This window comes from Triticum aestivum, chromosome 3B (genome assembly GCF_018294505.1).
Source record: "Triticum aestivum cultivar Chinese Spring chromosome 3B, IWGSC CS RefSeq v2.1, whole genome shotgun sequence".
NCBI classification, from domain to species: Eukaryota; Viridiplantae; Streptophyta; class Magnoliopsida; order Poales; family Poaceae; genus Triticum; species Triticum aestivum.
Genome location: NC_057801.1, coordinates 415102997 through 415127857, shown reverse-complemented (window position 1 = coordinate 415127857; position 24861 = coordinate 415102997).

Genomic DNA, 24861 nt, shown 5'->3' with positions numbered 1-24861 from the left:
GATATTATGCTTGCGAGGATCTGGAAGTTTGACCAGTTCCCAGACATTGTTGAGCTCGAACTGATGTAATTCTTCTTGCATGGCCTGAATCCACTCAGGCTCCAGAAATGCTTCATCTACCTTAGTGGGCTCTGTGATAGAGATAAAAGTATAGTGCCCACAAAAGTTAGATAAATGTGAAGCTTTTGAGCGTGTGAGAGGACCTGGTGCTTCAATGTCATCGATGATCTTTTCAACTTGCACTTCTTTTGCAACGCGAGGATGAGCTGGTTGTCGTCAAGGAATTTGATCAGCATTTTCTTCAGCACCATTTTCTTCAGCATTTTCCTCAGGTACATCAGCTCGACGATCTTCGTGATCTGGAATTAATTCTTCAGTAGATTCTTCGGTAGGAATGACATCCTCAGTAGCCTTGAACTTGATAGAATCTTCAGGTGCTGGTTCATCTATCACAGAAGGTAGGTGCTCTCTTTGCGAGCCATTAGTTTCATCGAACCGCACATCTAGAGTTTCAACAATCTTGTGAAGAGCGATGTTGAAGACTCTGTAGGTGTGCTAGTCCTTTCTGTAACCAAGCATAAAACCTTCATGTGCTTTTGGTGCGAATTTAGCATTGTGATGAGGATCTCTAATCCAACATTTAGCACCGAAGACTTTGAAATAACTCACATTGGGTTTCTTGTCAGTGAGGAGTTCATAGGCAGTCTTCTTGAAGAATTTGTGAAGATATACTCTGTTGATGATGTGGCACGCGGTATCAATTGCATCAATCCAAAAATGATGAGGCGTTTTGTATTCATCAAGCATAGTGCGAGCCATCTCAACAAGAGTTCTGTTCTTGCGCTCCACGACGCCATTTTGCTGAGGAGTATAAGGAGCAGATAACTCATGAGTAATACCAAGTTCATCAAGATAGTCATTAAGACCGGAATTCTTGAACTCAATTCCATTGTCACTCCTGATGTGCTTGATCTTCACACCAAAGTTGGTTGAAGCCCTCGAGGAAAATCGTTTGAAGACTTCATGCACTTCATGTTTGTAAGTAACAATGTGTACCCATGTGTAACGAGAGTAATCATCAACAATAACAAAGCCATATAGAGATGCATCATTAGTCACAGCAGAATAATGATTAGGACCGAAGAGATCCATGTGAAGCAATTCAAATGGTCGAGTGGTGGTCATGATAGTCTTCACTGGATGCTTGGCCTTAGTCATCTTCCTAGCTTCACAAGCACCACACGAGTGATCCTTGAGGAATTTGACATTCTCAATGCCAATGACATGCTTCTTCTTCGCGAGTGTGTGCAGATTCCTCATGCCAGCATGACCAAGTCGTTGATGCCATAGCCGGCCTTCTGAAGCTTTTGCAAGTAAGCACACGGCAGGTTGTGGTCCTGTAGAGAAATCAACAATGTACAAGTCTCCTCTCCTAAAGCCTTCGAAGACTTTGGAATTGTCAGCTTCCATGATCACAACACAACGATACTTTCAAAAGACAACAACCATATCAAGATCACAAAGCATTGATACAGACATGAGGTTGTATCCTAAGGACTTGACAAGCATGACTTTGTCCATGTGTCGATCCTTAGAGATTGCAACCTTACCTAGACACAATACCTGACTTTTGCCTTTGTCAGCAAAGATGATATGCTTCAGATGTGACGGTGTTAAGGGAGCATCCATCAAAAGATTCTTGTCACCAGTCATGTGATCTGTAAATCCACTATCGAGGACCCACTCGTTTGCTTTGGGTTGATCATCCTACAGATGAATTAGTGCAGCTTACAAACTCATATACTTCATTAGTGAAGAATATGACATCAGTATCATCAGTTCAATTTCATCAAGCAATAGCATAGATAAGCAGTGTGAGGACGTGTGAAATGAAGGTTCATTTCATCATGATTTCGCTTGCGTCCTTTTAGGCATTTTGTCAGGCCCCCAGCAAATTCTTCAGACGTTAAAGAACGTCTGGAGACCTGACCCTGCAGAAGAGATTAGTTCTTTTTCTTCACCACCCACATCTGGAGGGGTGGAAAAGAATTCATCACTCTGCGAGCACCATATGAGAAAGGTGGCATGGACGCCAAACCATTTTGGTTCACATAAGAGGGGTTAGGGTAAGCATATGAATAAGCAGAGAAATTCTTCGAGGACTTATGAACATAATGATTTGAAGAATAATGCACATATTCATAGCCCTTAGCTCTACCCTGCGAAACAGAGTTGTTAGCACGATGCTGATCATATGAGGATTTTGATCCATGTGAGGAATTTGATCCACGTGAGGAATTTGGTCCGTATGAGGACTTGGATCCATATGAAGAACTTGGTCCATATGAAGAGTTTGATCTGGGGTTCCTATTCTTCACTGGTGGTGTCATGAGGACATTCACCTGAAGACTTTCAACATAACTTTTGGGAACCCAGATTTTCTTCATAGGGGAACTGTTCCTGCAGTTAGTGCCAACATATCTAGCAAATACTTCACCATTCTGATTTTTGAAAAGTTTATAGTTGGAGTCAAATGACTCATCAGAAGAATGAGGAGATTCACATGTAAAGCCAGATAAGTTAGATGGATCAACTGGAGGTCCCTTTACAGCAACCCATGAGGTTTTGGGGTACTACTCAGGCTTCCAATATGTTCCATCAGCATTGAGTTTCCTCTCAAAGGCAATACCCTCTTTCCTAGGGTTTCTATTGAGGATCTGCTTTTTAAGCACATCACAGAGAGTCTGATGCCCTTTGAGGCTTTTGTACATGTCTGTCATATACAATTCCTTCAGCCCTGCATTGTCAGTGATACTAGCAATGTCCTCAGATGAGGAATTAGTGATAGCAGAGGCAGGTGAAGAATTTGTAACATTTGAAGCATTTGAACATTCAGGTGAAGAATTAGCAGATTCACGTTCAATGCACTTTAAGCATGGAGGATCAAATTCTTCCTCAGTAGCGTTGATTTGTTGAGCAAGTAATGAATCGCGCTCCTTCTGAAGATCTTCATAACTCACTCTTAGCTTCTCAAGATCTTGCTTTCTTTGAAGAAATTCATAAGAAAGCTTCTCATGATCAGTTAAGAGGGTTTTATGATGACTTTGAAGGTTGTCAAACTTAGACTGAAGTCTCTGAAGATTTTCAGTTAAGTCTTTAGTGCGGTCCATTTCATCACCCAACATATCATCACTTTTGTCTAGCATGTTTTGAAGTTTTTCAATAGCCTTTTGTTGTTTCACAGCAATCTTAGCAAGTTTAGAGTAGCTAGGCTTGAGATTTTCATCAAATTCATCCTCACTTCATTCAGAGGAGGGGTATTTAGTTACCTTAGCATCCTTTGCCATGAAGCAATAGGTGGGAGCGTAGTCGTCATTGCCTTCATCAGCGTTGTTGGTGTTGCCATTTTTTCAGAGTTGAAGATAGACTTGCTGACAAATGCGGTAGCAAGAGCTAGACTTGCCACACCTGACTCAGACTCCTCGGATGCCTCCTCTTCCTCATTATCCTTAGATTCAGCCTCAGAATCCATTTCCTTGCCAATGAATGCCCGGGCCTTCTTGGAGCTACTCTTCTTGTGGGATGAAGACTTCGAGGATTTTGATGATGAAGACTTTGAAGATTTCTTCTTCTTCTTGGCATCATCAGAACTGTAATCCTTGTATTTCTTCTTCTTTAGTTCCTTGTCCCACTGAGGACAATCTTGAATGTAGTGGCCAGGCTTCTTGCATTTGTGGCATAGCCTTCTCTTATAGTCACTTGATGAGCAATCACTGCTCCTTGAAGATTTTCCAAAGCGACCACGTCTTGAGAATTTCTGGAACTTCTTCATGAGCAGTGCTAGCTCCTGGCTCAATTCTTCAGGATCACCAAGGCTACTACCAGAATCTTCACATTCAGAATCAGACACAGCCTTGGCCTTCAGGGCACGTGTTTTGCCATAGCTTGAACCATAGGGATCTCTCTTTTAAGCAAGCTGGAACTCATGAGTATTTAGCCTCTCGAGGATATCAGCGGGATCTAGTGACTTGTAATCAGCACACTCTTGAATCATCAGTGCCAGAGTGTCAAATGACGAATCGAGTGATCTCAGCAATTTCTTCACCACCTCATGATCGGTGATGTCAGTGGCACCGAGCGCTTGAAGCTCATTTGAGATATCAGTGAGGCGATCGAAGGTTTGTTGAACATTTTCATTGTCGAGTCTTTTGAAGTGGTTGAAGAGATTGCGAAGAACGTCAACACGAGAGTCACGTTGAGTTGAGACTCCTTCGTTTACTTTGGAGAGCCTATCCCAGATAAGCTTAGCAGTTTCCAAAGCACTCACTCTACCATACTGCCCTTTACTCAGATGACCACATATGATATTCTTCACTTGAGAATCGAGTTGCTTGAATCTCTTCACATTAGCAGCATTCAGGGAAGGTGTGACTGAGGGAACACCATTTTCCACAACGTACCAGAGATCGTTGTCAATTGCTTCAAGATGCATTCGCATCTTATTCTTCCAGTAGGGGTAGTCCATGCCATCGAAGGTAGGACACCCAGCGGAGACCTTGATTATACCTGCGGTCGACATAACTAGAACTCCAGGTGGTTAAACCAAAATCACACAGAACAAGGGAGTACCTTGCTCTGATACCAATTGAAAGTGCGTTATATCGACTAGAGGGGGGTGAATAGGCGATTTCTATGAATTCTTCACTGAGGAATTTGCCGGTGAGGAAATTCCTTAGCGATGAACTACTTGCAGCAGAATAAGTACTCAGAAGTAAGCATAACAGAATACATACATAGTCATCATGATGAAATGAAGACAATCACAGAGTACAGAAAGCGTAAACACAGGATAACACAAGATGAAGACAAACAAACTGAAGAAATTGAACTGAGGAACTTGAGAAAGTCTTCAGTCAAAGTCTTCAAACACAGATATGAACAATCACTCAACACAATAATCAGGAAATGAAAGAGTTGAGGAAATAGAACCAGTAAGGTTGGTGAAGACAATGATTTGGTAGACCAGTTCCAACTGCTGTCTCAGTTGTACGTCTGGTTGGAGCGGCTGAGTATTTAAACTCGAGGACACACAGTCCCGGACACCCAGTCGCGGAGCATGCAACTCAAGACACCAAGTCCTCACCATATTCTCCTTGAACTAAGGTCACACAGACCTCGTCCAATCACTCGTGGTAAATCTTCAGGCGACTTCCAAACCTTCACAGACTTCGGTCACTCGACGATCCACAATTCCTCTTGGATGCTCTAGACCATGACGCCTAACCGTATGGAAGAAGCACAGTCTTCAAAGGTAACAAGCGTCGGATCCACGTAGGATCAATCTCTTCAGTGATGCTCAATCACTTTGGGTTTGTGGGTGTTTGGGTTTGGATTTTCCTCACTCGATGATTTTCGCTCAAAGTCCTCGGAGGATGGGTTGCTCTCAAATGACAAGTGTCAGTTTCTCTCGGAGAAGCCAACCAGCTAGTGGTTGTAGGGGGCGGCTATTTATAGCCTAGGGAGCAGCCCGACATGATAAGACATAAATGCCCTTCAATGATATGACCGTTATGTGGATAAGATATTTTGGGAGAGCTGGCGCGTAGCACAGCAACGGTCGAAAATTTGACTCTCAAATTCCTCAGGGCTATCATGTTCCTCACTGTGTAGGCAATCCGCACTGGCGAATTCCTAACTCCTCAGTCAGAACAAATTCCTCAGCGACCAGAAGAACTTTGTCTCTGTCATTGAAGAAATTGACTGAACTGTATGAGATTTCCAATGGCTTCACTCGAAGGGATTGGTAGGTGTAGGATTTTGAGTTGAGCGTCACATGGAAATTTTTCCTTAGTATTTCCTCGACCCCCTTTAATAGTACCGTGTTTCCTATGACTCAAGAAAGAGAAAAACAAAACTATGAAAATGAACGTCTTCAAGCTTCATATTCCTAGCATGAATATCAAGTCTTCACGGACACACCAATTTCTTCACTTTCAAAGTATTCATGAAAGTCTTCACGAATACCAAAATCTTTAGTCGAAGATATTCATTTTTAGGTGTCGACTTTCGCTGTAAATATCAAACTCCTCATAGACTTATAGACATGTGTACACTCATAAACACATTAGTCCCTTAACCTATAAGTCTTCAATACACCAAAATCACTAAGGGGCACTAGATGCACTTACATGATGTGTGTGCCCTTTCATCCTTTTTGTGTGTTTTGATTTTAATTCTAATTTTATTGATCCCATCTGTGTATGTTTACTGCAGGAACGCGTTCTTTTTGGTGCATGGTCCTTTTGGTGATGTTGATACTTACAATATCGACTATATCTATGATACATTTGGCAAAGGAGCTTTAATGGATTCGTATATCATGGATTTTGTCATCAAGTACTTGAAGCAAGACCCTGAATTGGGTTTAGCTTATCAATCCGGTGAACGTGTGCTACTTTCACCCTTATTTATCACGGTAAACGTTTGCTGTCATTCTTTCCTATTGCACTGGCTTTTTCATGTCCATGCCTGCTTGCATTGTTTATTCTTTTTTTCATGTCCTTTTTTTGTTCTTTTTTGTGTGCAGTACATTCTTCAAATGGAAACCTCTGTGGCGAGAGATAATGACGGAAATCATGTGTTGCGAGTTGTGCATAGCTCATTTGTTTTAGAAGATGCAGTTAACCAGTTCAAGTTTTTTGTGAGCGACGATGCAAACCTGTTGGATGCAAAACTGGTAAGTTCATTGTTTTTTGTCATTTATTTTTCCTGGTTTGTTGCATTTCTTTTTATAGTTATTTTTGGAAAAGTGGTCCTGGTGCTACGTGTCGAAAGAACTTTTGATTTCATTTTTGTTTTTTTATGCGAACAGATTATGGTGACGCGATTCAGGGATGGTCATTATTCCTTATACATGATGAACCAGCATCGCCAGACCCTTGATATCCATGACAGTAGGAAGTACACTGGCCATCCTGATGTCACGACAAGGTGGCGCAGGACTGACTACCACACAGATTGCACTAAAGTGGTATGTTATTTTTTCTTGCCAAGCGTAAAGCTTTTTTGTGTTTCTCCTACTGCATTTTTTTCATAAACCGCACATGCAAATTTTAGCACACATAGAACCACAATTGTTTATGTAGTGCACTGCAACATATGCGAGACAGAACTGCATTTTTCTCAGGTGCACTTAAAAGAGGGATTGTCTAGACGTTTGAGAACAACTTTTATATTATTATTTTGTTTGTTTGAATATCAACTTTGATCCGTGACGTGTGTTATTCTTACCTTGTGCTTCCTTTTTTTGCCAGATGAGGAGGATGACTCAGCTGCTGAAGGCGATTTATGGTGAAAAATGTATAAATCGAAAAACCACCCTGACTGGGTTAAATTGGCAGAGAAGCCATCTTACCCGGTCGTGCCAACGCATGGAGCAAATGAGTGCTGAATCTATGTTCTGAGGATGACGCAGTTGTATGACAGCCAACGTCTAGTTGAGAAAAATTTGAAATCCGACGTAACACCTTTTCTGTTTTCTCTTTCACTTTTTTGTTCTTTATGACAACCTTTTTTTAAATCACTTGTCTACATTTTTTTCTTTTTTCTTTTTTCAGCCTGCTGTTGAAGATTGGAAGGCGGAGTACATGTTCCAGCTGCTGTTCAATCCCTTGAACATGTTGTGTTATGAAGACATGCCGCTTGAGCTACGTGAACTGATTGCGGACCTCGGGCTCACTTCCCTGTCGCAATCGCAGACGCAGTCGCAGACACAGTGACAATCATTTGGGGCACTGTTTTCTACTGGGGGCAAAAGGCTGTGCGTGGACAATAACTAGGCTTTGATGTTTGTGTATGTGTGTGCTGACTAAGGTAGATAATGTATGAAAAAGGCTTTTTTCTGTCGTTGTGTTTTTTCTTGTTCTTTTATGCAGCAGAATATGTGGACGAATTTGTATATGTATGTGTATTTTATATCAATAACTCATACAGTATATATAAGTGTAGAATTTTATTTTTTGGTGACGATCACGGTCTATGTAAACTGGTATTTGTCACGCTTATATGTATGGTATGTGATCGATAAACTGCATCGCATTTGATATTGAACTTCTTTGTCCAACAAAAAGCACTGCATTTTTTTTGTCTTTCAAGTTCAGTGTTGCACGTGTGTGCATGCCAAAACTGCATTGCTTTATCATACCGCACTACTTTTTTTGCCAAAACAAAACGCACTGCTTTTGCCTAAAGTTGCGTTTTGTAGTTGGTTTTTTTATTATTTGTACGGTAAGGTAGATGGGGGGGGTTGCCCCCCCCCCCCAATTTTTTTAGTTGTCTATATATTTTGTGTTGTTCCTGTACGCACGACCCCCGCTCCCCACCCCCCTGCGAGGCCGAGCCTGGAACGAGCCGGAGCAGGCGGCGACGCGGCTTGCCGCGGCGCTGCATGCGTAGGCGAGTACGTCATACCCCGTCGCCCCGTGTCTATCTTAGGGGTGTGGCTCCGGGGTTGCGCGCGTCCCCTTTGATGGAAAAACAAAATGTACGCACTGCGCCTGTCAACCAAGCGCATTGCGTGCGTTAGCGCGAGGCCGAGTAGGGGTGGGGAGGGGGGTCATGACCCCCCTCCCTATCCCCCTACGAGGCTGAGCCTGGAACGAGCCGGAGCAGGCGGCGACGCGGCTTGCCGCGGTGCCGCATGCGTAGGCGAGTCCGTCATACCCCGTCGCCCCCTGTCTATCTTAGGGGTGTGGCTCCGGGGTTGCGCGCGTCCCCTTTGATGGAAAACCAGAATGTCCGCAGTGCGCCTGTCAACCAAGCGCACTGCATGCGTTAGCGCGAGGCCGAGCAGGGGGTGGGGAGGGGCGGTCGTGACCCCCCTCCCCATCCCCCTGCTCGGCCGAGCCTGGAACGAGCCAGAGCAGGCGGCGTCGCGGCTTGCCGCGGCGCCGCATGCGTAGGCGAGTCCGTCATACCCCGTCGCCCCCCTGTCTATCTTAGGGGTGTGGCTCCGGGGGTTTGCGCGCGTCCCTTTGATGGAAAAGTAGAATGTCCGCACTGCGCCTGTCAACCAAGCGCACTGCATGCGTTAGCGCGAGGCCGAGCAGGAGGTGGGAGGGGGGTTGTGACCCCCCTCCCCATCCCCCTGCGAGGTCGAGCCTGGAATGAGCCGGAGCAGGCAGCGATGCGGGTTGCCGCGGCGCCGCATGCGTAGGCGAGTCCGTCATACCCCGTCGCCCCCTGTCTATCTTAGGGGTGTGGCTCCGGGGTTGCGTGTGTACCCTTTGATGGAAAAACAGAATGTCTGCACTACGTCTGTCAACAAATAGCACTGCGTGCATTAGCGTGAGGCCGAGCAGGGGGTGGGGAGGGGGGTCGTGACCCCCCTCCCCATCCCCCTGCGAGGCCGAGCTTGGAACGAGCCGGAGCAGGCAGCGACGCGGCTTGCCGTGGCGCCGCATGCGTAGGCGAGTCCGTCATACCCCGTCACCCCCTGTCTATCTTAGGGGTGTGGCGCCAGGGGTTTGCGCGCGTCCCTTTGATGGAAAAACAGAATGTCCGGGGATTGGTTGCAGTTGGGTGATCAATTTTTTCCCCTTATTTGAAGCATTTTTTTCTTTTTTGGATGATATATATTTTTGTTGTAGTACAAATGATGTCGTTTGTACTGCTTGCACCAACGTTGAGTACTGCATTTCGTGTAGAAAGTGTGTGTGTTGGGCACCACACGAAAGTTGCTGCGACCCTTGTCGTTCTACATTTATGCATGTACTGCACTTCATGTATACACTTCATGAACTGCCTTATGTTTGTTCTGTGAACTGTATTCACGTGCGTTTAGAATGGTATACGGATTATATTTTTTTAGAAATATTAATATTAATTTTTCTTTTTATATAATTACTTTTTTGTGGACTGCATGTTGAGACATGTGTACTCCTTTTTTTACGATTTTGAACTGCATTAATCTTTTCTTTTTTATGTATGAGTTTGTAGTTAGATTACCTAATTTTTTTTGTTTAATGTTGTTTCTGAATATGTTTTGTATGTGAATAGTATGTTTTGGTATCACACATTAAATTTTTCAAAGTTGTGTAGATACTTGTTCTAATGCAAACTAATTTCTGCGAAAGCAATTGATCACAAGCAAACTGACATTGTTTTTACAAAAGAAATGTTCGATATGAAGCAACAGACATTATCAAAATCTTTCATACATGAAACAAAGAACAACACAACGCCTAAAGTAAAGTGAAACTAAATACAGCCCTGATTTTTTCTAGTTATTGTATTGGATTACAGCCTTGTTCTTCTTCTTCTTTGCTTCTTTGTCTCTTTTTGCCCTGTCCAGTCCCATTATGACATCGTAGATGATTCTCCATGACTCATATGTTGCGAATGCATCTATTGCTGCATACTTGATAAGCTTTTCTGGCAGCGGGCAAAATCCCCACAGAGTATGGTCCTCCTTGCGGTTAATTTTTTTCTTCATGTCATGGTAGTGAATGTCTATCATCCTGTCGGCAACATCAGCCAAAGAGTCAAACTTCTTTTTATTGTATGGGTCTCTCCATTCCACCTGAATATCAATGTAGTTGTCGGAGTTAATCTCCAAACCAGATACCTTCAGCTTGCTTTTGTCTCCTTCAATAGCGAATCCGACGAAGGTGTACTCATCATTCATCAGGAATTTGTCTAGTTCCATTGGCCTGCAATATATTTGTATAGAGTGAATATAGTTTATTTCTTTAGAACTACCAATGTTTTTTGTTTTTTTCTAAAACTGAACTGCAATATCAATATCTGAATCTGTTGCATTGAGCAGTTGCTAATACTTTGTTCAACATAACTAGTAAATCTGATAATAAAATGCATAAACAATGCATGTTTTGTGTATGCTTGTATTCTTGAACCTAATTTCATACATGTTTTGTATGGTAATGTTGCAGTGAAGAAAATATAATTAAACTACATGTATTGCTAGATAATATAATTCAAGAATTGAACACATGAGTGACATACATGGAGCCAGATTAAAACTGTCAATAAATTCATATGCCATGCTTTTCAAAAATGAGAACCAAAGTTTAAATATTATGGCAATTGCAGTGAAGAAAATTTAAAATCAACATTGACAAGCAATAGTTATTCTTACCTGTCTTTAGCTGCAGATATGTGGTAGACAAGGCATTCTTTTTCTACGCAAAGCTGTAGCACCGCTGCCCGTTGTGGCTTCTCGTAGTGTGTGTACTCGACATCACCGCCGACTAGTTTGACGGGCATTCCGCCGAGCTTCCTCCTGAACGTGGACAACATCTTGTCCACGTCTTTGCCCTTGCTTGTGCAAAGGACGTGGAGCATATGATTGCCGTGGAGGTGGACGTCGTGGAGGTCCCTGGTGTACTTGCGGCGCTACTTGTACAAAGGTGCATCCCTAATGATTCTCCTCTACTCTCTGGTGTTTGTTCTAGAGAGAGAGGTTAGTGAAAGGAAGAGCGGAGAAGAAGATGCAATGGGGTTTTTGGGGGGACGAAGCAGTTGTGTTTTCTCCTCTGCTCTCCTCTGCTCTCCTTGACAGGACGTGGGAGAGGTGGAGCGGGGCGGCAGCGTGGTGGGGCTCGTTTTAAGTTACGTGGCAACTGTAGATATGTTCTACTATGAGGAGGCTCTGTTAGTGTGTTGGAAATCCGGAATGTTGTCGCCTCTTTTTTCGTGATTAGATCAATGTATTGACGCAACTGTCAGAAAATGTGATGATTGTGTTTTCGGTGAATTGTCCAAGTCAGTGCACTTATTTTCTACCAGAACCGAACTGCTCAGGTCCACGTAGTGTACTGCAGTAGGATTCACACAGATGTACTTTTTTTTCTTCTCTTGATGGACTTCTTTCTTTTCTTCTCTTGATTTTTGTGGTAATAAAGCTTTTGTCTGGATGGAGGGTAGTGTGGGTAGGGGTGTCAGAGTGCTTTGGTTAAGTAACAGGGCTGCATTCTTCATTTCAGCCATACTGCATTGCAGTGTGAAGATAACTGCAATTCAGAAGAAAAAAAATACTTCGTGCTTCCACGTGGGAGAACTGCATTGTTGTACGTCGCGGACTGCATTCGTACGTTGACATCGGGCTTCCTGCGTTTTATTTATTAATAGTTTCTTACAGTGCCGACGCACATTTTTTTGTTTGTTGTTATTCATTTAAAAAATGTTTCTCATTTTTCTTTTTGATGTTTTATTTTAGAACTTATTGTTTTTTCTTAGTGGGCCTTGTTGGCCCTGTGTTCGGGTAGTGAAGACGCGATTGGGCCCAAGTCGGCCTGTGAGCACGGCTGGTTCCCGGTGCGCTGTGTGCGGTCTAATGTTTAGTCCCACCTCGCCCGTGGAAGGCGCGCCCAACATGTTTATAAGCGCTGGCAAGGCATACCGGTCGAAATCCTCTGGATACTTATTTGGGTGCCTATACACGGCGCTCGCAGCTGTATGCTCTATGACCTGTGGGCCCATGTGTGGTCGGCCCCATGCACTATGACTCAGAACGACTCGCCTTCTGTGGGCGCAGACCTATTACGAGACTAGCTGGGGCCGGTAGCAGCTAGGTGGTCAATTTTTTTCTTTTTATTTTTCTGTCTTAGGTATTTTTTTCAATGTCGGGTCGTGCACTGCATTGATTAGGGTTCTGTACTGCATGTGCATGAATTCCGTACTACATGTACAGTTCTCATTTTTTGTTCCCGTGTTTTTTCTATTATATAATCTTTTTTCCCCAATGTATGGGAGTGCACTGCTTAGTAAATCATACTTGTACTTCATTCATTATGGTTCTGTGCTGCACGTTCGTGTACTTCCGCACTGTATTGAATTATTTACGTATTTGCATTTTTTTTGTGTTTTTGCTCTTATGTATTCTTTTTTTCAAATTTAGGTTCGTGCACTGCTTTGTTGGGTATGTTAAGACTTCATTCGACAGATTCTGTACTGCATCCGTACACAACTTGCACTGCATGCGTCCTGTTTGCATTCTGTACGACAATTTCATCACCAGCAAACTAAGTTGAACAGAAAGCAAACTAACATAATCAAAGTTCATCATAACAAGCAATTTTGCATGGCAAGCAAACTAGGTTCAGCACACAAGCAAACTAACGATACATAAGCAAACAACATAAAGCAAATTTGATGATAATTCTAAAAGAACGCTGGCATTGTTGGCTCCTGGCCGGCACCATCTTCTTCTTCACTAGTTAGGCTCTTCCCATCCCCAGCTGCTCCTGGCGCGCTTCTTGAGGGGCTCCTTCTTCTCCAGCTTTGCACGGCGAAGGCCGTCCTGGGTGAGGGTGATGCGGTTCCATATCTCGTACGCTGCATGGGCGTCCTTTGCCACGTACTCGATGTGCCTCATGGACAGAGGCAGGGTGGCCTAGCGCTGGTGCTCGTCGTCAGTGATCTTCTTCTTCATGTTGTCGTAGTAGTCGTTGATGAGCATGCCGGAGACATCTCCGAGGGAGTCCAACGGCTTGGTTGCCTCGGGCACCCTCCACTCCTTCTGGATGTCGACGAAGTTGGCGACCTCCAGTTTGACGCGCTCCAGCCTGGTTTTGTCGTCGTCGATGGAGAAGCCTGCAAAGGTGTACCTGGGGTCGGCGAGGAAGTTGTCGAAGATGGTGCACCTTTCAGAGGCGCTCATTTGGAAGAGCAGCACCGGGTGATTCTTGCCGATGGAGAGCTGGCAGACGGTGGGTTTCTGCGTTGCTTCAGGGTCGTTGTCGTACTCGAGATCAATGCTGACGATCTTGTGGCACTGGAGGCTGAGGTGGCGCTCGTACTGCGCGAGGGTGATCGCCATCTGCTTCTTGTCGTTGGTGTGGATGACATGCAACTTGGTGTTGCCGTGCGCCTCCATGGCATTGTCGCCCTTGTACTCATTGGTGAACGTCATCGCCGGTAGCAGGGCTTGGTGCTTTTGCGTTGATATGGGGCGATTTGGTGGGAGCGCAATGGATACTTGTGTTGTTGTGGATGAGAAGGCCTTTGGCAGGGGTCTGAATTTAAGGGGAGGGCGCGGGGTGGGATGGCCTCGTCGGATGAACTGCACGATCACGCTGACAATGCGGTTGTGCAGATCGTGGATTGGTTTTGCATCTGTGATCGTGGGCTTGTGGCGATGGAACTGCTTCTATCGGGTGGTTGTATGCGAACGTGGTTTTTTTAAGATGGTTTTATTTTATTTTTGATCAGTAAATTTTTTTAACCACCAGTTTATGTGCAAACGGGCATTTTGTTACGTTTATACATGCATCCTGTGTGATAATGAAGTGCATTCATATATAGTCCTGCACTGCATCTTCTACAATACAGAACTGCACTTGTGTATACATGTGCGTACTTCACTGTTTTTTGCGTGTATTTATTCGTGTAGGTAATCAGGAACTGGATTGCCATACCACACTGCATCGCGTAACGTAATGCATTGCATTTTTTACAGCCACGTACTGCATCTTGTTTTTGCCTGTACTTACTGCAGTCCCTGGTACGGGAGGGGTAGGGAAAGGGGGGGTGCCCCCCCCCCACTTTTTTTTGAACTTATTGTTTCTTCTTAGCCGGCCTTGTTGGGCATGTGTTCGGGTAGTTTAGAGACGCACTTGGGCCCAAGTCGGTCTGTGAGCACGGCTTGGTTCCCGGTTCACTGTGTGTGCGTCCTAATGTTTAGTCCCACCTCGCATCGCGGAAGGCGCGCCTGACCTGTTTATAAGCGCTGGCGAGGCATACTGGTCGAACTCCTCCGGATAGTTATCTGGGCGTTTATACACGGCGCTCACAGCTATATGCTCTCTGACCTGTGGGCCCATGTGCAACCGGCCCCATGCATTGTGACTCAGAACGACTCGCCTCTGTGGGCGCAGACCTACTACGAGACTGGCTGGGGCCGACTCACCTGGGTTGTCAATTTTTTCATTTGTATCTTTTTCAACGTTGGGGCATGCGCTGCTTTTTAGTAAATCATCCGTGCACTGCATTGTTTTAGTTTCAGTACTGCATGTGCACGCATTCCGTACTGCACGTGTTCTGCGCTACATTTTTGTGCACTGCATTGGTATCATTTTTCTTTATTGTTTTTCCTCTTATGTATCCTTTTTTCTTAGTGTACGGGTGTGCACTGCTTTTGTGCCCCTATGCGCACTGCATTCATCATAGTTCTGTGCTGCAGGTGTACACATTTTGCACTGTGTGCATCCTTCTTTGTGCCAAAAAGTTGTGACTGGCTATGCCAATACTGTGAAAGTGCTTCTCTTTTGCTTTTTTTGAGCATGTACTGCACTTCATCCACACATATAGTGAACTTCCTGGTACGAATTTGGAGAACTGCACACATAAAATGGTTTGTGGATTATAATTTTTTAGAGTATTATTTTTTAATGATCTGTGCTTTTGTTCGTGGGAATTGCTGCAGTCAAAGTACACCTTCTTTTTTCGTTCCTTTTTCTTTGGTAACATAAGCCTTTATTGATTGTCCTTTATTCTTGGGAACATAATTTCCATTAAGTCCCCTTTAATTTTCAGTTTTGACCTTTTTGCATTCCTCTTATATAAATGAAGGCTAACTTATACCCTTCCTCTGCATTTCATTTCTCCTCTAGCCGCAAGTTCTCTCCTTTCTCCAGCCTATTATTTTTTTTTCTTTTCTAGGTTTTTGTTGCGATGGCTCCAGGCCCCTGTGCGTATCTCTTCTGCTGCGGCCATGGTTGTGGTGTGCCGACGCACTGCGATTGTTCAGCTTGCTCGCAGGCCCGTCGTGCTCGTCGTGGTGGGAAGGTGTTGTGCCGAACTGGGCGAGCCGAGCAGCTTGCATATGGTACAGTATTCACGGAGGGATTGGATATGGGCCAGATCAACGTTTCTGCGTTCTATTCCGCCCTGATTCAGCGTGGCCTTGGCTGCACGAGTCCTTTTGTCCATCAGCTTACGCCAACAGATGTGGAGACTCACTACAAGATGGTATGTTTCGTTAGATAAGATTTTTTTTCTTTGTGTTTTTTTGTATAATTCCATTGCATTCTGAACTTGTAGTATTTTAGTAATGCACTTTTTTCTTTGTTTTTTGAAGTATACTGCAATGTGTTCTTATTTCTTGTTTTTATTTTTTTTGCTTGCGTGCATGTAGCTTATGTTTTTGTTTACATGGTTACAATATGTGAACTGCTTATATATTAGCTGAGCACTACATATTTCTACATTTTTTCCCAATTTGGATGGTGTGTACTACATGTAGCTAGTCTCTAGTACTGCATGATAGTTCGAAGCAAACTGCATATTTGCAAGTTCCATACTGCATATTGAAATGCATTTTATATGTACTACTTGTTGGACTGTTGTGCACTTCATCTATCTTTGTGCATAGTATGAGAATTGTACTGCTAGTTTCGTTCTCAAACAGTTTTATTATTTTTTGCAGAAAATTCCTCAACGAGCTGTTAGGTATGTCCGGCTCAAGAAAAAAGGAATTCTTCAAGTTGTTCTTAGTAATGGATACCTTAAACCAGCCAAGTACAGTGTAGGCGTTAACGGGCGGCTGTGTCTGCACAAAGGGTGGAAGGAATTTGTCATTGATAATGGCCTGAAGTCTGAGCAAGTTGTTATCCTCAACTTCTTTGAACTCGAGGATCGTATGGTTAGAATCACGTTTGACGTGATTGGCTAAGGTTATGAGGTTGATTTGTAATAAGTACTTTTGCGTGTTGAATGCTTCATCTTTTTGATGTGTTTTGTAATAAGCACTTTTGTGATCTGAACCGCTTCAATTATTATTAAACGGGAAATTTGTGTTTACATGGTTATAATATGTGAACTGCTTATATATTAGCTGAGCACTACATGTTTCCACATTTTTTCCCAATTTGTATGGTGTGTACTACATGTAGTTAGTCTCTAGTACTGCATGATAGTTCGAAGCGTACTGCATATTTGCAAGTTTCATACTGCATATTGAAATGAGTTTTATATGTATTACTTGTTGGACTGCAGCGAGCTAACAGCATTTTTACATGGTTTTTGAATCAAAATGTGTCAATGTTTTACTCAAGACTGCTATATATATATATATATATGGTATACTCTATATACCATTTTCTCTTTACATGGTTTAGTTGAATAACTCATAGTCAATGGGAAATTTGTGTTTACACAAAATTTAAACTGATACATAAGTCATAGAGATAAGCAAACTGCTATGCATATGATTAATTTATTGTCTGTTCATTTATTTGGTCATTAACCTGCTACTTCTGCGCGGTGACTGGAGCGTGTCTAATGTCGCACTTTCTTTTGTTTTCCATGGCAATGTTGCTGGTTCTTGTCTCTGCACCTTTGTGTTTGTAGCCCCTCGCGTGCTGGTTGATGGCTGCTTTCGTTTTTCAGCGCTGTGAACTGCATCCTTCTTTGTTCCTCACGTGCTGGTTGATGGCTGCTTTGGTTTTTCAGCACTGTGGACTGCATCCTTCTTTGCTCCCCGCGTGCTGGTTGATGGCTGCTTTGGTTTTCCAGTGGTGTGAACTGCATCCTTCTTTGCTCCCCGCGTGCTGGGTGTTGGCTGCTTTCGTTTTCCAGTGCTGAGAACTGCATCCTTCTTTGATCCCCGCGTGCTGGTTGATGGTGGTTTTCGTTTTCCAGTGTTGTGAACTGCATCCTTCTTTGCTCCTACCTTGTTTTTTGAAAGTGGTGTTGTTCTCGGTTTTTTCTGTACAACAGCATTTCCTTGTGGTGGTCTTGTTGACATTGTTTCTTCATGTTCTTTGTCCTCTTCAATCTCTTTTCTCTCTTCACTCTCTTCTTCCTCTTCATCATATTCATCATCTGTTTCTTCATAAGCCACTGTTTCTTCAGTTTCTTCACGTTCTTCGTCCTCTTCACTCTCTTCTTCCTCCTCTTCTCCATCTGCTTCTTCATAAGCCATTTCTTCTTCAGCTGTGTCATCATCTTCTTCTTTGATCTCACCTTCTTCGTCTTCCTCATTTTCTGATCTTTTTCTTTTTCTTTTGAGGTAGGTTCTTGAATTGTGTCTCTTCCTCCTTTTGTAGATGCTACAACGTCTCGGTTTCGTCCATTTCTTAGTGTTGTGAGTGGGATTTCTATTTTGTTGTGCATCTCCACGTCCTTGTTTTTCTTGTTCCTTTCTTTTTGTACACATCCTGGAATTGTGGCCGCTGATTTCATTACATGGTCTGCACATTCTTACTCCCAGTGGGTGACCATCACTGTCCAGCTCAGGCTGTGGCTTACTGTTTTTGTCATCATTTTTCTCCTTGCATGCCACCTTTTTCTGGGTTGTGTCGCCCCCTTTCTTCCTTCCTCTTGTGTTTGAAACAGGAGTTGGAAGAATTGTTTCTTTTCTGATAGCACCAGTTCCGTTGTGTTCAGTATTTTCTACTTGCTCGGCACTATTGTCATGCTGGGATTTCTCTGCTTGCTGTAGTTTTGCTTCTTCTTCTTCTTCTTCTTCGTTGAGCACGTCAACTTCCTCGATCAGTGCCCTCATACGAGACAACGCTCTGTGGCACCCATCGTCGAACCTTGTCGCTCTATTTGCAAGGTCCATTGCTGTTACTGTCAGCAATTTTCTACGGCAAAAAAGCGAGGTTCCATCTCGTGATGTTTGTTCGTAGTCTCTTCTGTCAAACGTTGCATCTGATCTTGCGTTACGGGTGTATCTTTTCATGATGTACACCTCAGGAATGTTGAGTACTCTCAAATGAGAAAGCATGCATAACACATGGACGCAAAAGATCCCTGCAGACAAACACATGATTTTTTTTGTTCTGTAAGTGAACTGCATGAAATTAGTAAACACATATTTTTTTCGTTATTTGTTCATTTTTAAAGAAGTGAACTTCATTTGGTTTTGTGAATTACTCATGCATGTGGACTTTTAAAGTTTAGTAAGTGAGCTTTCGTGCATGACTATCAGAATCTAGAATTTTTTTTGCTAGGAGTCTCACCTGTGTGTGTCAAGAGTTTGCACTCACATTCTAGACACCTTTCTCTTCATCGGCGACCACTTGGAATTATGCCTTGCCCAGTCAAATGCATCCGATCTGTTGTAGTGGTGTACGCGATACTTTGTCGGGTTCTCAGGGCACCGTTCTGCTCTGAGTGCAGTCCTACGGTAGAGTGTTTCTTTGAAATCTGCAAACACTTCCCTTGTATACACTTTTGATAGCTGAACTTCGAACCCAAACTTTGTTGTTGTTTTTACCTCTGACTGCATGATCACAAATGCACTGTTACGAACCAGAGAAATGGAAAAATTGTTTGTTTTTGTAGTCATATTTTTAGCAGTTTTTGATTGACATTTTGTTTACCTCATTTGCTATTGTCTCTGCGTGCTCGACGGCCTTCCTGGTCTGAATGCACTTATCCACCTGCTGAGCAAACAGATGGAGATCATGCTTCTCCCTAACAAAAAATTTCTTCAGTATGCGGTTCATGCTCTCGCTTCTCTGTGTGGAAGTCATCCGAGCACAGAAAATTTCCTTCTAGTAAGCCAAGATCCACTCGTGCCTGTCATCCCAGAGCGAATTCATCACTTTGTTGTCTTGCAAGTTGTACCTCTGAATGAGGTTCTTCCATGCTTGTTCAAATTCTGACGGCATTAGTGGGTGGTTCAGCACTGCATTGAGTTCGTCCTTGAGCTTCTCGTGCGCCTTATACAGCAAGGCAAGGTGGTCTTTGTACTTCTTCATGATACGCCACCTACACAGCTTATGCAGAGTTTGTGGGAGGATAGTTTTTAATGCTGCCTTCATCGAAGAACACTGGTCTGAGAAGACACAAACAGTGTTTTTTTATTAAGTTGTTTGCGTGTGTGCAAGATAGATGGAAGAAATATAAGTGCACCAAACAAAACGTAAGTATGCAGGTGTTTTTTATTTTTTTGTACTTGTCAGCATGCAGATTGGCGGCTTGTTGTTCATACACCTCACAAAGGTTTTGAAAAACCACTCAAATGATGGTATTATTTCATCTCACACGAGCGCAACAGCAAATATGGTGCTCTGTAGATGATGGTTCACCCCCACAAACACTCCCAGCGGCATCTGGAATTTGTTAGTTTTATACATCGTGCTAAATGTAATGCAGTCTCCAAAATCTTCATACGATCCTTTCCAACTTGCTTTCGCCCAAAAGACGTTTCTTACACGGTTATCTGCACCAACGTCATAATCATAGAAGAACTCTGGGTTTATCTTCTGCATTTTCTTGAAGAAATCCAGAAGTTTCTTGACATCATCTTCAGACTCTTCTCTGGCAAACTTCTGTTTCCTGCATTTTCAGAGACAATGCAAACTTATCTCATCAAATAGGGAATAATTACCGACACAATGCTCAAGAGATATGCTCTGTTATGTGCTTACTTGTTTACCCAGTCGCGGCTAGTATGTCCCATGTACTGCAGACCACCGGACATACGCGACAGCATCGAAATCATCTGAGCATGTGTGTGGTTGTCCAGTTGCATGTCTTTCACTAACTGGCCTATCAAAGGATCGTCTTTTTTGTGCGATTGCATGTGCAAAAGCATCCCGGGGCTTTCCAGCATCTTGTGATTGTGGTTGAGTTGAACCATTTCTATCACAAATTTTCCATCCTTCCTTTTTTGGACTCTAATCTTTGCATTGCAGCCAATCCTTTTTGATGTCTTCTGACGTACCCGGTGATAATCTGACACAGTCTGCTTGTGTGCCCCTTCTCTTGAGCAGACAATGTAGGCATTTGTCCAGTGTTTTGCCCTCTTGCGTATGCCAAACCCTGCACATCTTGCATAATTGTTGTAAAAGTCCCATGCCTTGTCGTACGTGGTGAACTTCATTCCAGCAGCAGGTACGAGGTTCAGCGACATGTTTTTATCCTGCATTAATTGCAATGCTCTATGAGATAATTTGTTCTGTTATGTTTCTTAAATACGAGGAGTGCATACGAGTTTAATAAAGCATTGCAATGTTCCTAGCCAAACCTCATAAGAAATATCAGTGTGCACTGCAATGTTATCTGAATGGCTGCAACTATTTTTTTTTCAGAACATAAACTTACATGTGTGTAGAGTCGTTCGCCCGATGGTGTTTGCAGCTCGCCGGGTTGTATTGGACATGGCGGGGTTATAGCAGATCTGTGTAGTTGAGGATCTCACGGTGTCAACAGTGAGGAGGATTTGTACCTGCTGTTTACTTTTGACCTAGGCACCGTTGGTGGTCGCAGCATCGAAGTTGATGCAGCAGGTCTGGTTGGAGCTCTGTTTTTCGGTGCAGCAGGTGGACGCTGAGCTCTGTTTTGGGGTGCGGCAGGTGGACGTGGTGGTAATCCAGTGTTGTGACGATGTCTCGGTGGATTGGTTTGAAAATTTTGGAGCAGTGGCACATCATCATAGACATAATCATCATCTGCTGCAACATCGTGTTCAACTGCGACATCATTGTCTGTTCGGACATGTTGTCCAAATGTAGTGAACTCGTGCTTATACTCTGGGTTGAGAACTGTTATCGGCTCATCTTCATCGTCATCGTCTTCATCATCGCGTTGGTGAGTGCCTTCCCAGACGAATGTGACATCATCGTCATCTTCAACTACATCTTCTTCCTGGAAAAAATCTTCTTCTAGAGAGTACTGCACCCTGTTTGTCATCGTGAAGAATCCTCAAGGAATCTCAGGGGTAACCCAGCCAGTATCTCTTTCAAAAGAATATCCACTCTTCTGAAAGTTGTTGTTCTCAGTGTTGTCAATTATGCGCGGCATTTTGTATCTGCTGAACGTCATCTCCTGCACATAAAATGACCGAGCTGCATTGTCAGGTTAAATGAACTGAATCATGCGAACTGCAATGTGTTCAAAATGGTACTGCCGAAGCATTGCATGCTGACTGCATCACCACGCAAGGTGAACTGAAGCAACCGCACTGCATCGTTACCCGTAATGAACCTATACAAGCGTACTACATAACCGAGTAAGTGCACTGCATTTTCCCCCACAACAAACTGAAGCAACCGCACTACACAGGTTTTGTAGGTGTGATGTACTGCTTGTACTGCTTTGTTTTGTCTAGGATAACTACACTGAGATGGTTGACGAAGTGTACTGCTTTACCTCGTGTTGCAGTGATTTCTTGCGTTTACAGGAGGAAGTTCCCTTATCGTCCGTCTGCACAACTTTAACGTTCGCCTGTGCAGTCCACTTGCCCTTCAGAAGTTCATGGGCGGTCTGGACGTTGCTCAAGGTGAACAGGGAAGGAGGATTTGCTCTGAAGGTCGATGCAGACTTATTCCAAGAACCTACCGTGGATGAAGCAACCTTGCGCACACTCCTCCTTGCTCGAATTGGTTTGATGTCCAGACAGCACCAATCCACATCTGATGAAGTACAGCTAATTGCAGGCCCGGAGGAGTTCGTTGGCGGCGCTACCGAGCTCCTACCGTGGAAGAAGGCCGATAGGCTGGTGTTGCTCGGTGCCTGCCGCGAAAGAAGGCCGAGAGGTGACGGGCGGCGTCGCTGCCTGGCCGCCGCCGCGGAAGAAGGCTGGGAGGGGAAGGGTGGCATCACTGCTAGCTGCCACCGCTGAAGAAGGTCGGGAGGGGAGGGACGGCGGCACTCCCAGACCGCCGCCGCGGGAGAAAGCGGGGAGGGAAGGGGCGGCATCGCTCCCAGGTCGCCGCTGCAGAAGAAGGCCGGGAGGGGAAGGGCGGCGGCGCGCCCAGGCTGCTGCCGCGGTAGAAGGCCGGGAGGGGAGGGGCGGCAGCGCGCCCAGGCCGCTGCCGTGATAGAAGGCCAGGAGGGGAGGGGCGGCAACGCGATGTGTTGGTGGTGTGCAGAATAAGGCTGGTGTTATCAGAATAAGGGTCTTAAGGGGTGTTATCATAATAGACCCACCCTATATATATATATAATATATATAAAGGGATTTTTGCTAAGCTTCACAAATTTAGGAGTAATTGATTCGGAATCTATAAATCGTGATTTCCTCCACTAATTCTTGCCAAACTGCTACAAATTGCAATAGTCGAACGACTTGCTATCATAGGGTGATTGGGGAGGAAGGAGAACGGGCTCGCTATCATAGGGTGATTGGTGAGGAAGGAGAACATGCAACGACGAGGCGCGGTCGGGGAGAAGACGAGGTGACCTGGAGTCTGAGACTGGAGACGATTAACATGCGATGTGTTGCTTGTGCATGGGAGCCATACATGCCTGGCTTGGTCCCATATACATGCTCAGACTGTATCCCTCCAGTGGGTTGTTTTTTTAGTTTTATTTTTTTCTAAATTCTGACTAAATGGGCCTATAGAATACATAGCTGGCTTGGGGGCTCTGTGCAGCTACACCTGTTACACTTGCTCAGGGTTGGGCCTGGGATAACCCATAAATTAAACAAAGAAATTGAAAGAAAATCAATTTGATATTGAAATGCGCACTAGCTCTATCGTCACACAAAACACACAAATTGTATGTGACTATTATTAGTGCTAAATAGGACCTTTTTAAAGATGGCATGAGAGCATGGATAATAAAATAGTGCCTTTCATCTTCTCTATCTATTTCTTTGTATTTATTGCATTTCCCCAGGAACACATGTAGAGTCTGGCTCTTACGGCTCTCTGAATGCAGGTTTTCTTAGCACGGTTTCGTAGGTATGTTGCTGATGTGGCATAGTAGTTGATGATGAGATAGAGAGGGAGGTTGTAGATTAGCTAACATACAACCCTTGCACGTGGCAATAAGCAAAAAAATCTACTAGCTCCCATGTATACATGATGCCTAAATCATTAAATTTCGATACAACCCCTAAGAAATAATGCATTGTGCTAGTTGTCTCTTAAGTTTTATATCTTCTACGATAATATGATAATAGATGGTGCGTTGGGAGAGGCCTTAGGGAAACTCCAAATCGGATCACCAAACCGGTCGCAAATATCTGGATCGGGTGATTCACACACTTTTTCGCGATCCAAGAATGGTCGCCTAAATTGTCTAGGTTGTTCGGATATTCGAAATCCCGCAAACCAGGAACAAGCTTAAGTTGTGGGGAGGTTGGGGAGCTCGGATGTCCGCCATGTCACACCCAACCAAAACTCCACTTTCCCCTCTCCTGCCATGTTTACTTGCTCTCAGCACCGAATTCATGCCAGTCAGAGCGGACGTGATCAGACAGCCGCCTACCCGCATTCATGTCGGTTGATTGCCCGCATGCATGACATACACACTAGTGCGTCGACCATCGACCGAGAAGCCTACTCTAGCCACCCAATTCAACCCACATATATAGTTGTCCTGGCTGTTTAAATAGGTTGGCCACACCCAAAAACACTACCCCTCTAAGCCCTTTCTTCCACCGTCTGAGCCGGTGACCGACCACCGCACATGTTCGCACCCATGTATGTCATCCACCTTCGCATAGGCATGGACCGCTCGTGGCTGGTGGAGGCGGCTATCGTCGCATGACCGCACCGAAATTGCGACCAAGGTCCAAGCCACGAACGCCAAGCCCTTATTGAGGCGGGCTAACCTCCAAGCTGTCCGAAGCAGTGGACAACAGCCGTATGGTCATGGAAGAGATCACAATGGAGGAGGCACAGAAGGGGAGGAACGGGAACCCGTGCCAGGGGAGAAGTCGCTGGTGTATGTGCTCCATCTGTTGCAGGAGGAGTAAAAGTACAATCTCTTGATCCTTGAGGAGCATCGACTAGAGATGGATCGGCTCTTAGCAGAGCACGCGTTCGAATATGTTGTCGCGGTCATAGTTGCAATGGACCCGCGCATTGTCGACAAGAACCGAGATGTGCTTGATTCCATGCACAACGCTCTCTCTATCTACCGCAAGTGTTGGCAACT